This window comes from Mustela erminea, chromosome 1, assembly GCF_009829155.1.
Source record: "Mustela erminea isolate mMusErm1 chromosome 1, mMusErm1.Pri, whole genome shotgun sequence".
Classification (NCBI taxonomy): domain Eukaryota; kingdom Metazoa; phylum Chordata; class Mammalia; order Carnivora; family Mustelidae; genus Mustela; species Mustela erminea.
The window spans coordinates 103,763,129-103,776,003 of record NC_045614.1 but is presented as its reverse complement, the minus strand read 5'-3'; the positions used below and the strand labels follow the sequence as shown (position 1 = coordinate 103,776,003).

At 33.3% G+C, this 12,875-nt stretch overlaps 1 protein-coding gene across 13 annotated transcripts in view; it reads left to right on the top strand.

The window, feature by feature from the left end:
* The window catches only part of DLG1 (discs large MAGUK scaffold protein 1), a 255,691-nt gene that overhangs the window by 36,517 nt on the left and 206,299 nt on the right, over window positions 1–12,875 (top strand). The gene's annotated exons all lie outside the window — the stretch shown is intronic.

Genomic DNA, 12,875 nt, shown 5'->3' with positions numbered 1-12,875 from the left:
GATGATCATAAATAGCTAGCTCTACATTCTTTTTCTGATTAATATGTTTTAAACACTAATGTTTGTTTTGCCTCTTAATGAAAATAAAAATGTATTTTCTCTTTGAGTTTTAAAAAATATTGTTCTGAATTTAGATATTTTGCAGGGGAAAAAAATCGTAGTTAGTCTTTCTATCATTGCAGTATTTATGATTATCATTAATATATATACATAGATTTCTGTGTAGTTCAGTCAGCTTGGATACAATATGTTGTGCTTTTCACATAATGTCTTTCTAAAAGGTACTTATTTTTGTGTTTGTAAATTTTTGTGTTCTAAGAAGCTAGCTTCTTTGTAAATGTATGTCAGTTGGGGTAAAGTTAATATTATCAGTGAGCCAGGCAGACAGGTGTGGCTTTATCAGACTCTTTATCATGTAGGAAAATTAATTTGAAGGAATATACAAGGTCCAACAAGAATGATTTAGTAGTATTGTTATATATGGTATGTTTTCTTTTGTTAGTGGTAAAGCACTATGTATAAGCTATAGCTGTGGACATTCATAATCTTTAGTATAGAGGTTTCTCAGCTGTCCATTCACTTCTGAGAGAGGGGAGTTCCATAACTTTAGTACCAGAATTCTTGGAGTAGAATTCTGTTTTTTTCCATCTTTTGTTATACTGCTTCTTTATCAAGTATAAAAAGGATGTTCTTTGTCTCTGTTTCTTTTAGGATCATTTAGCAGAAGTTTAGGGGGCAGGAGAAAGACCTGAAAAGAAAAAGAAAATTATACTGTATGTTCTTGATTAAGTTTAGAAAGGAGAAAAGGAACTTTTATATTTCGGGAGATTCTCTTATACTCAGTACCAGTTGTTGTTATTTTATTATTTAACTCATTTTCCAAAACTTGGAGTCCATATTAACTGCCGTTGGGGTGATATTTGAAGTTGATACATGGAGTCTTGGGCGTCTTTTCCAATTAAGGATTCCCAATACATTTGTTTCAGGAGGTATAGACCAGGTTTTCATTATTTTTGTTATCAGATCTTTTTTTCTTTCCCCCCAATTCCTGTGAGGTGTTTCCTTCCTCTTTGAGCTCTTCATGCATAATAATTTCCTCTGTTTGCAAGTGCTTACCCCAAATCTTATTAACCCTTCAGATTCCAGCTTATATATGACTTCCTCAAGGAAGCCTACCTTAAAGCCCAAGATTAAGTAAGGTTCCTCTACTTCTGTAAGTATACTTTACTATTCCTTTATAACACACACTGTATCATATATTTATGTGATTCTTTTTTTAATGTATATTTCTCTCACTGTATGGTAAGCTTTAAAAGTAAGACGTCTTTTTCCCCAAGGTATTTCTGATGCCAAAGCAAGTGTCTGAGTACCTACTTAGAGTGGATACTCAGTAAATAATTTTTGAATGTATGAAGCTTTGGTACAGATGTTCCAAATTTATGGATTAAAGAAGAGCATTTTACTTCATAATGGATTTTAAGTCTTATTTTGAATATGGTTATATGTTGAGATCCTGGAAATTGTCACTAAAATTTATCTCTCTGTATTATAATGGATTTAAAAGGATCCAGAATGTGACCTGTCTCCCAGTGTTTTCCACCTTTTTCTTAGTTTATAATGTCTTGAAATTTGACTACTAGTTACTTAAGTATTTGACTAATTTGTTGACTGATTATATACATATAAAGTGTTTTTTCTTTGTGTTTTATACCTAATTTGGGAGAGACAGATCCTTTTTCATTTTTTAGGGTTTACTTCTGTCTCTAGGCTGAAAATTAACGTTAAGTAACAACTTCACTCCAGTAGAACTTTTTGCAGTGACATAAATGTTAAATATCTGTCCAATCCACCACTACATGAAATGTGGCCATTTTGACAGGGGAACCTAATTTTAATTTTAACTAATTTACAAGGACTTAGATTACTGATCTATAACAACTATTCCCATGTACCAGCCAACTCTTCACTTACTCCTCCTGAATTTTTTAAACCTTTCTTTTTGAGGGGGCAATAAACTCACATATTACTCAAAATAAACTCAAGTATCAAAACTGTCATTAAAGAGTTTATATAACTATGTCTCATTTCTTTCTCCGTAAGAAGCTGCTTTTGTGTTTCCTGTCTTGGATGTTTTTATTTCTCCTTTATGCAGTAGGTCCTTTGTTTTTCACAATCTTGTGCCTCTCGTCGGTTTAACTTACTTAAAATACCCTGAAGTTCTTCATTTTAGCACACAGAGCTTTTCCTCATTCATTTTTACAGAAATACAGTATTTTATTGGGTGAATATATCATACTTTTTTTTTTTAACCAAACATGAACTTTTAAGTGAATGGCATATAACAACTAGTTCTAATTGCGGAAGGATGAAAGTTGGATCTATGCCCAATACTGTGTAGCATGAGAAATTCCAAAATATTCAGAATATATAAATGTATTTTTGCTGGGCACCAGAGTTCATTCTTTTACAGTTAAAAACCATTTTGGTAAACAACTTTGTATGTGTGTCATTTTATACTTGTACAGATATATCTGTATGATATTAGGATTGCTGCTTTAGAGTGTAAGGGAATCGGTAATTTCAGTAGCTATTGCCAAACTCTCCTCCATTAGAATTGTGCTATTTTGTATTCCCACCAGCAGTGTATCAAAGTGATTATTTCCCTGAAACTTTGTTGATGGAATGTATTTTCAAATTTTTGGATTTTTGAAAATTTGTTAGGTGAGAAATGTATAAATGTAGTTCTAATTTGCATCTCTTATTCAAGCAAGATTTATTACAGTTTTTCTTTTGGATTGTTGGTCTTTTTCTTAATTTTTAGGAGCTCTTTATATATCAAGGAGATCAGTCTTTGTAATAGGAGTTGCAGATGTTTTTTCCTTTCCCCTTCTCTTTCCCCCTCTTACACTCTAGAATTTCATTTTTAAATTTTTGGACCGTTTGAAGATTATCCTGATGTATAGTGTTATTTGGAACTGTTTTTCCAGTGGTTACCTATTTGTTCCAGTGTTGCTTATTAAAAAGTCCATATTTATCCCCACTAAATTGAGATGCCACTTTCTGACAAATAAATTATCTTAAGTATTTTTGTCTACTTCTAGACATTCAGTTCTGTTCCATTGGTCTGTGTTCATGAACCAACTGAACGGTGTTTTACTTATTGAAACTTTTTAGTATGACTTAGCATCTGATATATTCTTTCTCATTGATTTCTTTTTTTGAGCTTTTCGTAAAAAGGAGGTGGGGAGGATTTTTTCCTGTTTGTTTTTCTACATAAACTTTAGAATCAACTTATCTAGCCAAGAAAAAAAGTGTTATGGTATTAGAAATAACTTCTACATAAATAGTACACCTTAAGGAATGTTTTCTGCCCAGAAGAGAGAGGCAGGAAAGCTGGTTAAGTTTATTCCTTATAAACCTTTCCCAGTTATGAGTAAAAACTCCCACTAAGAGGCTAGACAATATTTTTGATTCCCTAGCCTGAGGAGCAGGATTTTAAATTCATCGTTTAAGACTTCTTAACAGTTGATTTCATTTAATCAAGGGCACATTTCACCTGTTTCATAAATTTTGCCTAGTGTTTTGCTCCATGACTTCACCCATTGACTAAAGTTACCTGCCTTTGACTAAATGAAATAGATTTATTTCTAGTGCCAACTCTGGTTGGTGTTGGATGCCCACAGGTCTCTCTGTATTGGGAATTCCAACAGGTTGAAGGAAGAATGCTGCCATCAGGCAGTCTTTTCCATAGCTGAGGGATTGGAGAAAAATAGGGGACTTGGCAGAACAATGGGATCATTTGTATTTAATATATTTTGAGAATCCTTACACATTATTGGGTGATCGCCTAATAGCATTTAAAATGACTCCACTAAAAAAAATTTGACTCCATTGTTTGGATGCTTTTATAATTTATTAAATGAGTAAGCATTTGAATTATTTCTACTTTTTTTCTCTTAACATGATGTACTTTGTGCTTAATCTCTCTGACCATACCGTGATTCTTATGTAAGGAATTTCTAGTATAAAAGATATGGGCGGGGCGCCTGGGTGGCTCAGTGGGTTAAGCTGCTGCCTTCTGCTCAGGTCATGATCTCAGGGTCCTGGGATCGAGTCCCGCATTGGGCTCTCTGCTCAGCAGGGAGCCTGCTTCCCTCTCTCTCTCTGCCTGCCTCTCCATCTACTTGTGATTTCTCTCTGTCAAATAAATACATAAAATCTTTAAAAAAAAAAAGATATGGGCATTTTCAGTGTTTTCATAAATATTGCTGCCACAGTAGCTTAACTTTTATCACCTTCAGACTTTCCCCTGCTAACATGCCCTATTTTATATTGAGTATGTTTTCATTAAATTGTTCTTCATTTACATCTGGAAGTGTTCATTAGAGGTCCTAATCTTATTCATGACTGAATTTCTTTGAACTTTCCAGAATATATTGTCTTGTTTCTTGACTTTCACCTTTTCATTAGTTTTTAATATCCAGTCAGTCAGTGCTCATCTGGGGTTCACCTTATTTGGGACCTACTGAATTGGGATAATAGAGATTGTGTTTCAGGTACTACCCTTCCCTTTTACAATCGGGCTTTCAAGTGAATGAGGACTAAGACTTAATGTTTTTCCTATTTTGTTACTCTTGTTTTAAAATTTTTTATAGTCTTCATTCTGTAGCAATCACTCAACTGAAGTTATATCACTTAGTTTGGGCAGAGAGAATAAAGAAAAATATTTAAGAGCTCAGGCTCTAGAGACCTTTGAGTTCTAGTCCCAATGCTTGATTCCTGGACAAAGCACTTAATTCTTCTGCGTTTAAATTTCCTCATCTCTAAAATGGGGAAAATAATGGCACCTACTTTACAGGGTTGTTAAAGATTAATTGAGCTCATACCTGTCAAGTGTGTGAAATGATAACTACCATATAGTAAAACTTTACTAATTGTTAGATCTTTTTATAATTTGTATTAAATAGTAATACAATATATAACCTTCTAGTTGGACAGAGCAGTCTTTCTCTGACTCATTCTCTGTGTTTGACACTGTTGATTTTTCTTTTCTAATTCTTGTTCCTTGCCTTTTATGACTAGTGTGCTGGTTCTTATTAGGAGTGGTAGATGGTTTAGGTACAGCTCTATCATTAGGGCATTCTGGAAGTAGGAATAAAAAGAAAATGAAAAAGGGTAGGATTTAAAGACACTTCTACCTCTGCCTGTTTATATTTTATCTACCTCTTCTTTTGCTGCTTAGATATTAAAGTTAGGTTAATGCTCGGTCATTGAAGACAGCTTGCTGAATCTTTGGTTGCCGAATGTTCATGAATGTAATAACTATGATACTTCTTTCAGTGATTACTGTGTGGTCTTCTTATATGGATAAAGAGAAATGGTTGTTCATATGTGGGAATAGAAACTTATTTGTGATTCCAGTGGGTACTTAGCAACTGTTTAACTAGGTAGCTGATATAGTGGTAGGAAATCAATCACCAGAGAAATGTTGACTTGTTGGCTTATTGGTTGGGAATTATAATAGAAAATTTGGCTTCTTTAGGTGAAACAACTTTTATTTAAATGTTCATATTTGTATGTCAGGGCACTTTTAGTTGTGCTAGGTTGTATTAAAATAGTATGTTAGCCAGTAGCTTTGAAAGAGACCTTTTAAAAGAAAGACCCCGTACATAGGTACCAGGTTTTTTTTTTTTTTAGATTTTTAAAAGCTAAATTTTGGTAGTAAATAGAAATGCTGCCCTCTACTGTTTGTTGATTGTTTTACTGCCAGGTAAAAATGCTCGATAACCTGTAGTAGGATAATTTCTTAAAGTATATATATTATTAGATTGGAGTATAATTATATAAAACATTCTGATAACTTAGTTGTTAAAGTATATTTATTGCTTAATGCCAAATCCCATTAAATGTGTTATTGTCACTTTTGCTTTTAGAAAAAACTTGGATCCTGGAACAAAGTTCAGTTTAGTTTTCAGTTCTCATTTTATGTGGTGAGCTTTAAGTAGGTACTAGATTGATTCCTTGTGGTTGTGTGATTCAGAGTTTGTACTGATAGCTTATAAACAAACTAAAAATAAATTTTATAGATAAAGATAATTTTTCTGCTGTTGTAAATTAGTAGTATTTGCTATGCATGGTTGAGGGACTGGAGAAGGGTGGGGGACCTAACGGAACAATGGGATCATTTGTATCTAATATATTTTGAAAATTCTTTTATATCATTGATTATAGTTCTGCAGAATTTTAAAATTACTTTGTTTTGATAGGTCACAAGTTTTCCTTAATTTCATTTATTGTACTTTTCACTTTGAGACTATTTGCTCTTTTTTAGGAAATCCATTTTTCTTTTTAAATTCATTATTGTATCCACTTTGTATATCCTTCACAACAACACAATATCTCTTAATGCTGTTACTTTATATATTTAAAATGGCCATTTTTGTCTTGTGCTAGTTCTAATGTCTTTGTCACCTGCGGTTCTCCTGGGGGGTCTGCTTTTAATAATTCTCTCTTATTTGTGTTCTACTGATTATTCTCGTATCTTGAAGTTTTTGTTGTGTGCTTTAAATAGTGTGTAAAAAAAAATTGAGGTTAAACCCTTGTTCTTTCACTTTCCAGAAGCTAGAATGAAACTAAAAAGTTAGGAGTTGAATTTGTATAGGGCTAGGTTGCTACGTTAGTTACTTTTTGCTTACTGCTATTTTCAAATATATTAAGAGTGAGATCAGTTCTATGTCTTTCGTAAATTCTTTCAACCAGCAGGATTTTAGGTTCTAAGAACTTTGAGACTATAGAAATGTTTGACTGCCCTTCTATCCCAAGTCCCAGCCTCCTCCACTGCAGTTACCATTAGTAAATGTTCCAGGAGCGTGATCCAGGGTGTGGGGATAACGAACTCTCCATTTTAGTCTCTTCCAGGTTCTAACTTGTCACGCCAACCCACCTGTCACTAAAAACTCCACTCCTTAGGATACCTAGCTGGCTTAGTCAGTAGAGGATGTGACTCTTGATTTCGGAGTTGAGTTTGAGCCCCGGGTTGGGCATAGAGATTACATTAAAAAATAATAATAATAAAAATCCACTCCTTACCCCAGCAGAGATTCTTAACCCAGATCAGGCCCAGTCCTTTGCCTCCTCTTGCCTAAACTTGCTTCATTTATATAAGTGTCTGCCTTCTTAAGAAAAGGCTTATTTCTTTGGGATTTGAATTCTTTAGATTAACTTGTGTTCAGAAATTTCCATTTTTTTCTTCATTAAACTTTTTAATTTTGTGGTGATTATAGATTCATGTGGTAGTAAGAAATAACACAGAGGTCTCCTGTGCTCTTTACCCAATTTCCTGCAATGGTAATGGTAGTATTATATCACTAACTAGGATATTAACATTAATACAGTCAAGATACAGAACAGTTCCGTCATCACAAAGATCCCTCAGTTGCTTTTGCCACACCCACTTCCCTCCCACCCCCATCTGCTTCCTAAATTCACAGCTACTACTAATCTGTACTCCATTTCTAATATTTTATCATTTCAAAAATTTTTTATAAATGGAATTATAAGTACGTAAACTTTTGGCATTGGTTTTTTAAAACTTAGCACAATTTTTTTGGAGATTCATCCAGAAAATTGTTGTTGTATATATCAGTAGTTGTTCCTTTTTGTTGCTGAGTGCTGTTCCATGATACAGATGAAAAATTGTTTAGCCACTCACCTGTTGAAGGATATTGGGGTTTTTGTAGTTTTTGGCTATTACATATAAAGCTCCTATTAAAAATTCATGTGTAACTTTTTTTTTTCGTTTTTTGAGATTTTATTTATTTACTTAGAGAGAGTGAGAGAGAGCATGAGAGGGGAGAAGGTCAGAGGGAGAAGCAGACTCCCCATGGAACAGGGTGCGCAATGCAGGACTCAGTCTCAGGACTCCGGGATCATGACCTGAGCTGAAGGCAGTCGCTTAACCAGCTGAGCCACCCAGGTGCCCTCATGTGTAGCTTTTTAATAAACTGCTGTCCAGGGTGGCTGTACCATATTGTATTCCCGTCAACAATGGATGAATGATCCTGTTTCTCTATATCCTCATCAGCATTTGGTGGTGTCACTGTTTTTTATTTTAGCCACTTTCATGAGTGTGTTATGTTATGTCAGTGGTTTTAATGTATATTTTCCTAATGGCTAATGATACTGAACATCTTTTCATGTGCTTATTTGCCATCTATATATTCTTCTTGGTGAAATATCTCTTCGTGGCTTTTGCCCATGTTTTAATTGTTTTGGGCTTTTTTTGTTTTTTGTTTTACCATTGAATTTTGAGAGTCCTTTACGTAATCTAGTATACTAATCCTTTGTCAGATATGTCTTTGCAAACATTTTCTCCCAGTTGGTGCTTGTCTTTTCAGTTTTCATCCTCTTACTAGGGTCTTTCCTGTGGAGCAAAAATTTTTAATTTTGGAGAAGTCCATTTTATTAACTAACACTTTCTTCATGTGTCATACTTTTTGTTACAAATCTAAGATGTCTTTGCCTAGTCCCAGGTTCTGAAGATTTCCTTTTCTTTCTTTCTTTCTTTTTTTTTTTTTAAATAAGTCCATGATTTATTTTGAGTTACTTTTTGTGTAAGATGTGGGACATAGGTTGAGGTTCTTTCTTTTTCTTTTTTCTGTAGATATCCACTTGTTCCACCACTATTTGTTGAGAAGACTGTCTTTCCTCTATTGAATTGCTTTTACAGATTTGTTGTAAATTGGTTAGGCATTGTATAAAGTTGTTCAGTTTCATTGATTTATGTGTTTGTCCACCACAAATACCACACAGTCTTGATTAATGTAGCTACATACATGTTTTGAAATCAGATAGACTTGATCTTATCCATTTTTTTTTCAAAATTGTCTTAGTTTTTCTAGTTTCCTTGTCCTTCTAAATTTTATTTTGTTATTAATTTTATTTATTTGACAGAGAGAGAGATAGCGAGAGAGAGAAACAAGCAAGGGGAGTGGGAGAAGGAGAAGCAGCTTCCTGCAGAGCCAGGGAGTCTGATGCGCGGGGCTCGATCTCAGGACTCTAGGATCATGACCTGAGCCAAAGGCAGATGCTTAACGGCTGAGCCACCCAGGCACCCGTGTCTTTCCAAATTTTATAGTAACCTACAAATGTCTTGGGATTTTGATTGGATTTTAATTGTGTTAACTATGTAAATTGATTTGGTGAAAATTGACATCTTTACTATAGAGAGCTATATACCATTACTGTTGGTAATAAAGATGTTGGTTGAATCTTCCAGTCTTTGAAACATGGTATGGCTCTCTATTTAACTTATCATTAATTTCTTTCATCAGTATTTGTAGTTTTCAGTGTACAAGTCTGGTCACTTTTATTAGATTTACACATTGTGTGTCACTTTTGTTTTGAGTGATTGTAAATGATACTGTAATTTTTTTTTATATCAGCTCCATACCCAGGGTGGAGCTCTGTGTGGGGCTTGAACTAATGAACTTGAGATCAAGAGTCAGACGCTTAACTACTTGAGCCACCCAGGAGCCCCAATAACACTGTGTTTTTGAATTCAGTATTCACATATTCATTGCTATTATGTAAAAATACGGTTGACTTTTGTATTGTTGTCTTGTATCCTGTGATCTCACTGAACTCAACTTACTACTTTAAGAGTTTCTTTGTAGATAATTTGAGACAACACTGAAAATTGGGACAGTTTTATTTCTTTTCTATCCTCTATGCCTTTATTTCCTTTCATTGCCTTAATACATTGGCTAGAACTTCTAGCACTGTGTAGAGTAAGAATAGTAAAAGCAGACATCCTGCTTTGTTCCCAGTATTAGGAAAAAAACATTCAGACTTCCACAATTTATTTCATATATATATATATATATATATATATATATATATATATATATATAGTATTACTTACCGTAAGTTTTTTGTAGCTGCTCTTTTTCAAGTTGAGCAAGTTTGCCTCTATTTCCCCCACTTTTTTTCCTGAGTTTTTATCATGAATCATGAATGGATGTTGATTTTGTTAGATGTTTTTTCTGCATTAATTGATGTTATCAGGTCATTTTTCTTCTTTAACCTGTTAATATGGATGATCACCCTGATTGATTTTCAAATATTGAACCGGGCTTGAATCCCTGCAATAATAATCTGTTAGTCATGGTTTAAACACTTGTTGTCTTTTGCTGAATTTTATTTGTTAATTTTTTTTTATTTAATATTTTATTTTAATTATTTTATTTATTTATATATTCATGAGGTTTATTGGTCTGTGGTTTTCTTTTTTTGTACCGTCTTTAGTTTTTGTTATCCAGATAAACTGGTTTTGTAATGAGGGTAATACAAGCTTCATAAAATTAATTGAGAAATTCTTTTTGTTTGTTTGTTAGTCTTACTAGTATTTGTCAATTTTACTGATTATTTCACAGAACCAGCTCTCTGTTTCATTGATTTCTTTTTCTGTTTTCAGTTTTATTGCTTTCTGCTTTATCTTTGTTTTCTTTCCTTCTGCTTACTTTGGGCTATTTTGCTGTTTTTTTCCCCTTTAGAGGTGGGCGCTTAATAAGATTATTAATTTGAGATTTTTTTCCTCTTAAGTATGTATTAGTGCTGTAAATTTCCCTGTCAGCACTGTTTTAGCTGTTTCTAACATATTTTGATATGTTGTATTTTTATTTTCCTTTATTTCAGTGGATTTTTTCACGATTGCCCCTTTCATCCTTGGATTATTTAGAAGTGTATTATTTTGTTTCCAAGTGTTTGGAGGTTTTTCCTGCTATCTTTCTGTTGTTAATTTCCACTTTGATTCCATCGTGGTCAGAGAACACACTAGGTTTGATTACACTTCTTTTAAATTTGTTAAGGTTTATCTTACAACCAAAATATATATAGTCTATTTTTGTATATGTTTTCTGGGCACTTGAAAGGGTGTGTATTCTATTGTTGGGTAGAGTGTTCTATAAATAAATTTATTAAATCCTAATTACTGGTGGTGTTGAATTTTTGCTTATCTTTCCTGATTTTCTTTGTGGTTCTGTCATTGGTAGAGAGAGGGTTGTTGACGTCTCCTAGTATAATTTGGATTTGTCAGCTTGTCCTTACAGTTTTGTCCGTTTTTGCTTCACACACTTCGTACCTTTGTTGTTGGGTATATGCTCATTTAGATTTAGGATGGCTATGTCGAGTCTTTGCAGAATAACCTTTTTATAATTATGTAATGTTTTTCTATGATCTATGTGTCTGTTTTTATGCCAATACCATATTGTTATAATGATTATAATCTTGTAATGGAGTTTGAAATCAGGGTGCATGATACCTCCAGCTTTGTTCTTTTATAAGATTGCTTTGGCTACTTAGGATCTTTTGTGGTTCCATACAAATTTTAGGATTACGTGTTCTATTTCTGTGAAGAATGCCCTTGGAATTTTGATGGAGATTGCATTGACCCTGTAGATTGCTTTGGATAGTATGGGCATTTTAACAATATTAACTCTTCCAGTCCTTGAGCATTGAATATCTTCCCATTAGTTGTGTCAGTTCTTCTTCAGTTTCTTTCATCAGTGTCTTATAGTTTTTAGTGTACAGGTCTTTCACCTCCTTGGTTAAATTTATCTCTAGGTTTTTTTTTTTGATGTAGTTGTAAATATGATTGTTTTCTTAAATTATCTTTCTGATAGTTTGTTGTTAGTATATAAAAACACAACAGATTTTTGCATATTGATTTTATACTCTGACTTTACCAGATTTGTTTATTCTAATAGTTTTTTTGGTGGCATTTTCTATTTATAGAATTATGTCATCTGCAAATGGAGTTTTACTACTTTCTTTCCAATTTGGATGTCTTTTATTTCTTTTTGTGTTTAATTTTTCTGGCTAGGACTTTCAGTACTATGTTGAATAAAGGTGGCAAGAATGGTCTTCTATAGATCTTCGGGGAAAGGCCTTCAGATTTTCACCATCGAGTATGAGATTAGCTCTGGGCTTGTCATATGTGGCCTGTATTATGTTGAAGTACATTCCCTCTATACCTACTTTGTTGAAGTTTTTATCATAAATCTATAGAATTTATAGAATTGATTGAATTCAATAGAATCTACTGAATCTAATTGATTCAATCTATTGAATCTAATTGAATTTTGTCAAATGATTTTTCTGCATCTGTTGATCATACGGTTTTAATCCTTCATTTTATTAATGTGGTGTATCATGTTAATGGAGTTAGGGATATTGACCTGTCCTTGCATTTCTGGAATAAATGTTACTTGATTATGGTGTATGATCCTTTTAATGTATTCTTGAATTCATTATGCTAATATTTGGAGTATTTTCACATCTATATTCACCACAGATAATGGCCTGTAATTTTCTTTTCTTTCTCATGGTGTCTTTGTCTGGTTTAGGTATTAAGAGTAATCCTGCTCTCACAAAATGAATTTGGAAACATTCCATCCTTTTTATTTTTGGGAAGACTTTGAAGAGGGTAGTAGTAAATCTTTGAATGTTTGGTAGAATTTACCACTGAAGCCATTTGGTCTTGAACTTTTGTTTGTTGGGAGATTTTTGATTACTGAGTCAATCCTTTTACTAGTAATTGATTATTAACATTTTTTATTTCTTCTAGACTCAGTCTTGGAATATTGTATGTTTCTAGGAACTTAGCCATTTCTTCTAGGTTGTTTAGTTTGTTGGTGTGTAATTTTGCAGAATAGTCTCTTATGATCCTTTGCATTTATGTGGTGTCCTTTTAAACTTCTTTTTCATTTCTGATTTTATTCATTTGAGCCCTCTTTTTTCTTAAAGAGTCTAGCTAAAAGGTTGTCATTATTATCTTTGCAAGAATCAGCCCTCGGTTCCATTGATCTTTATTGTCT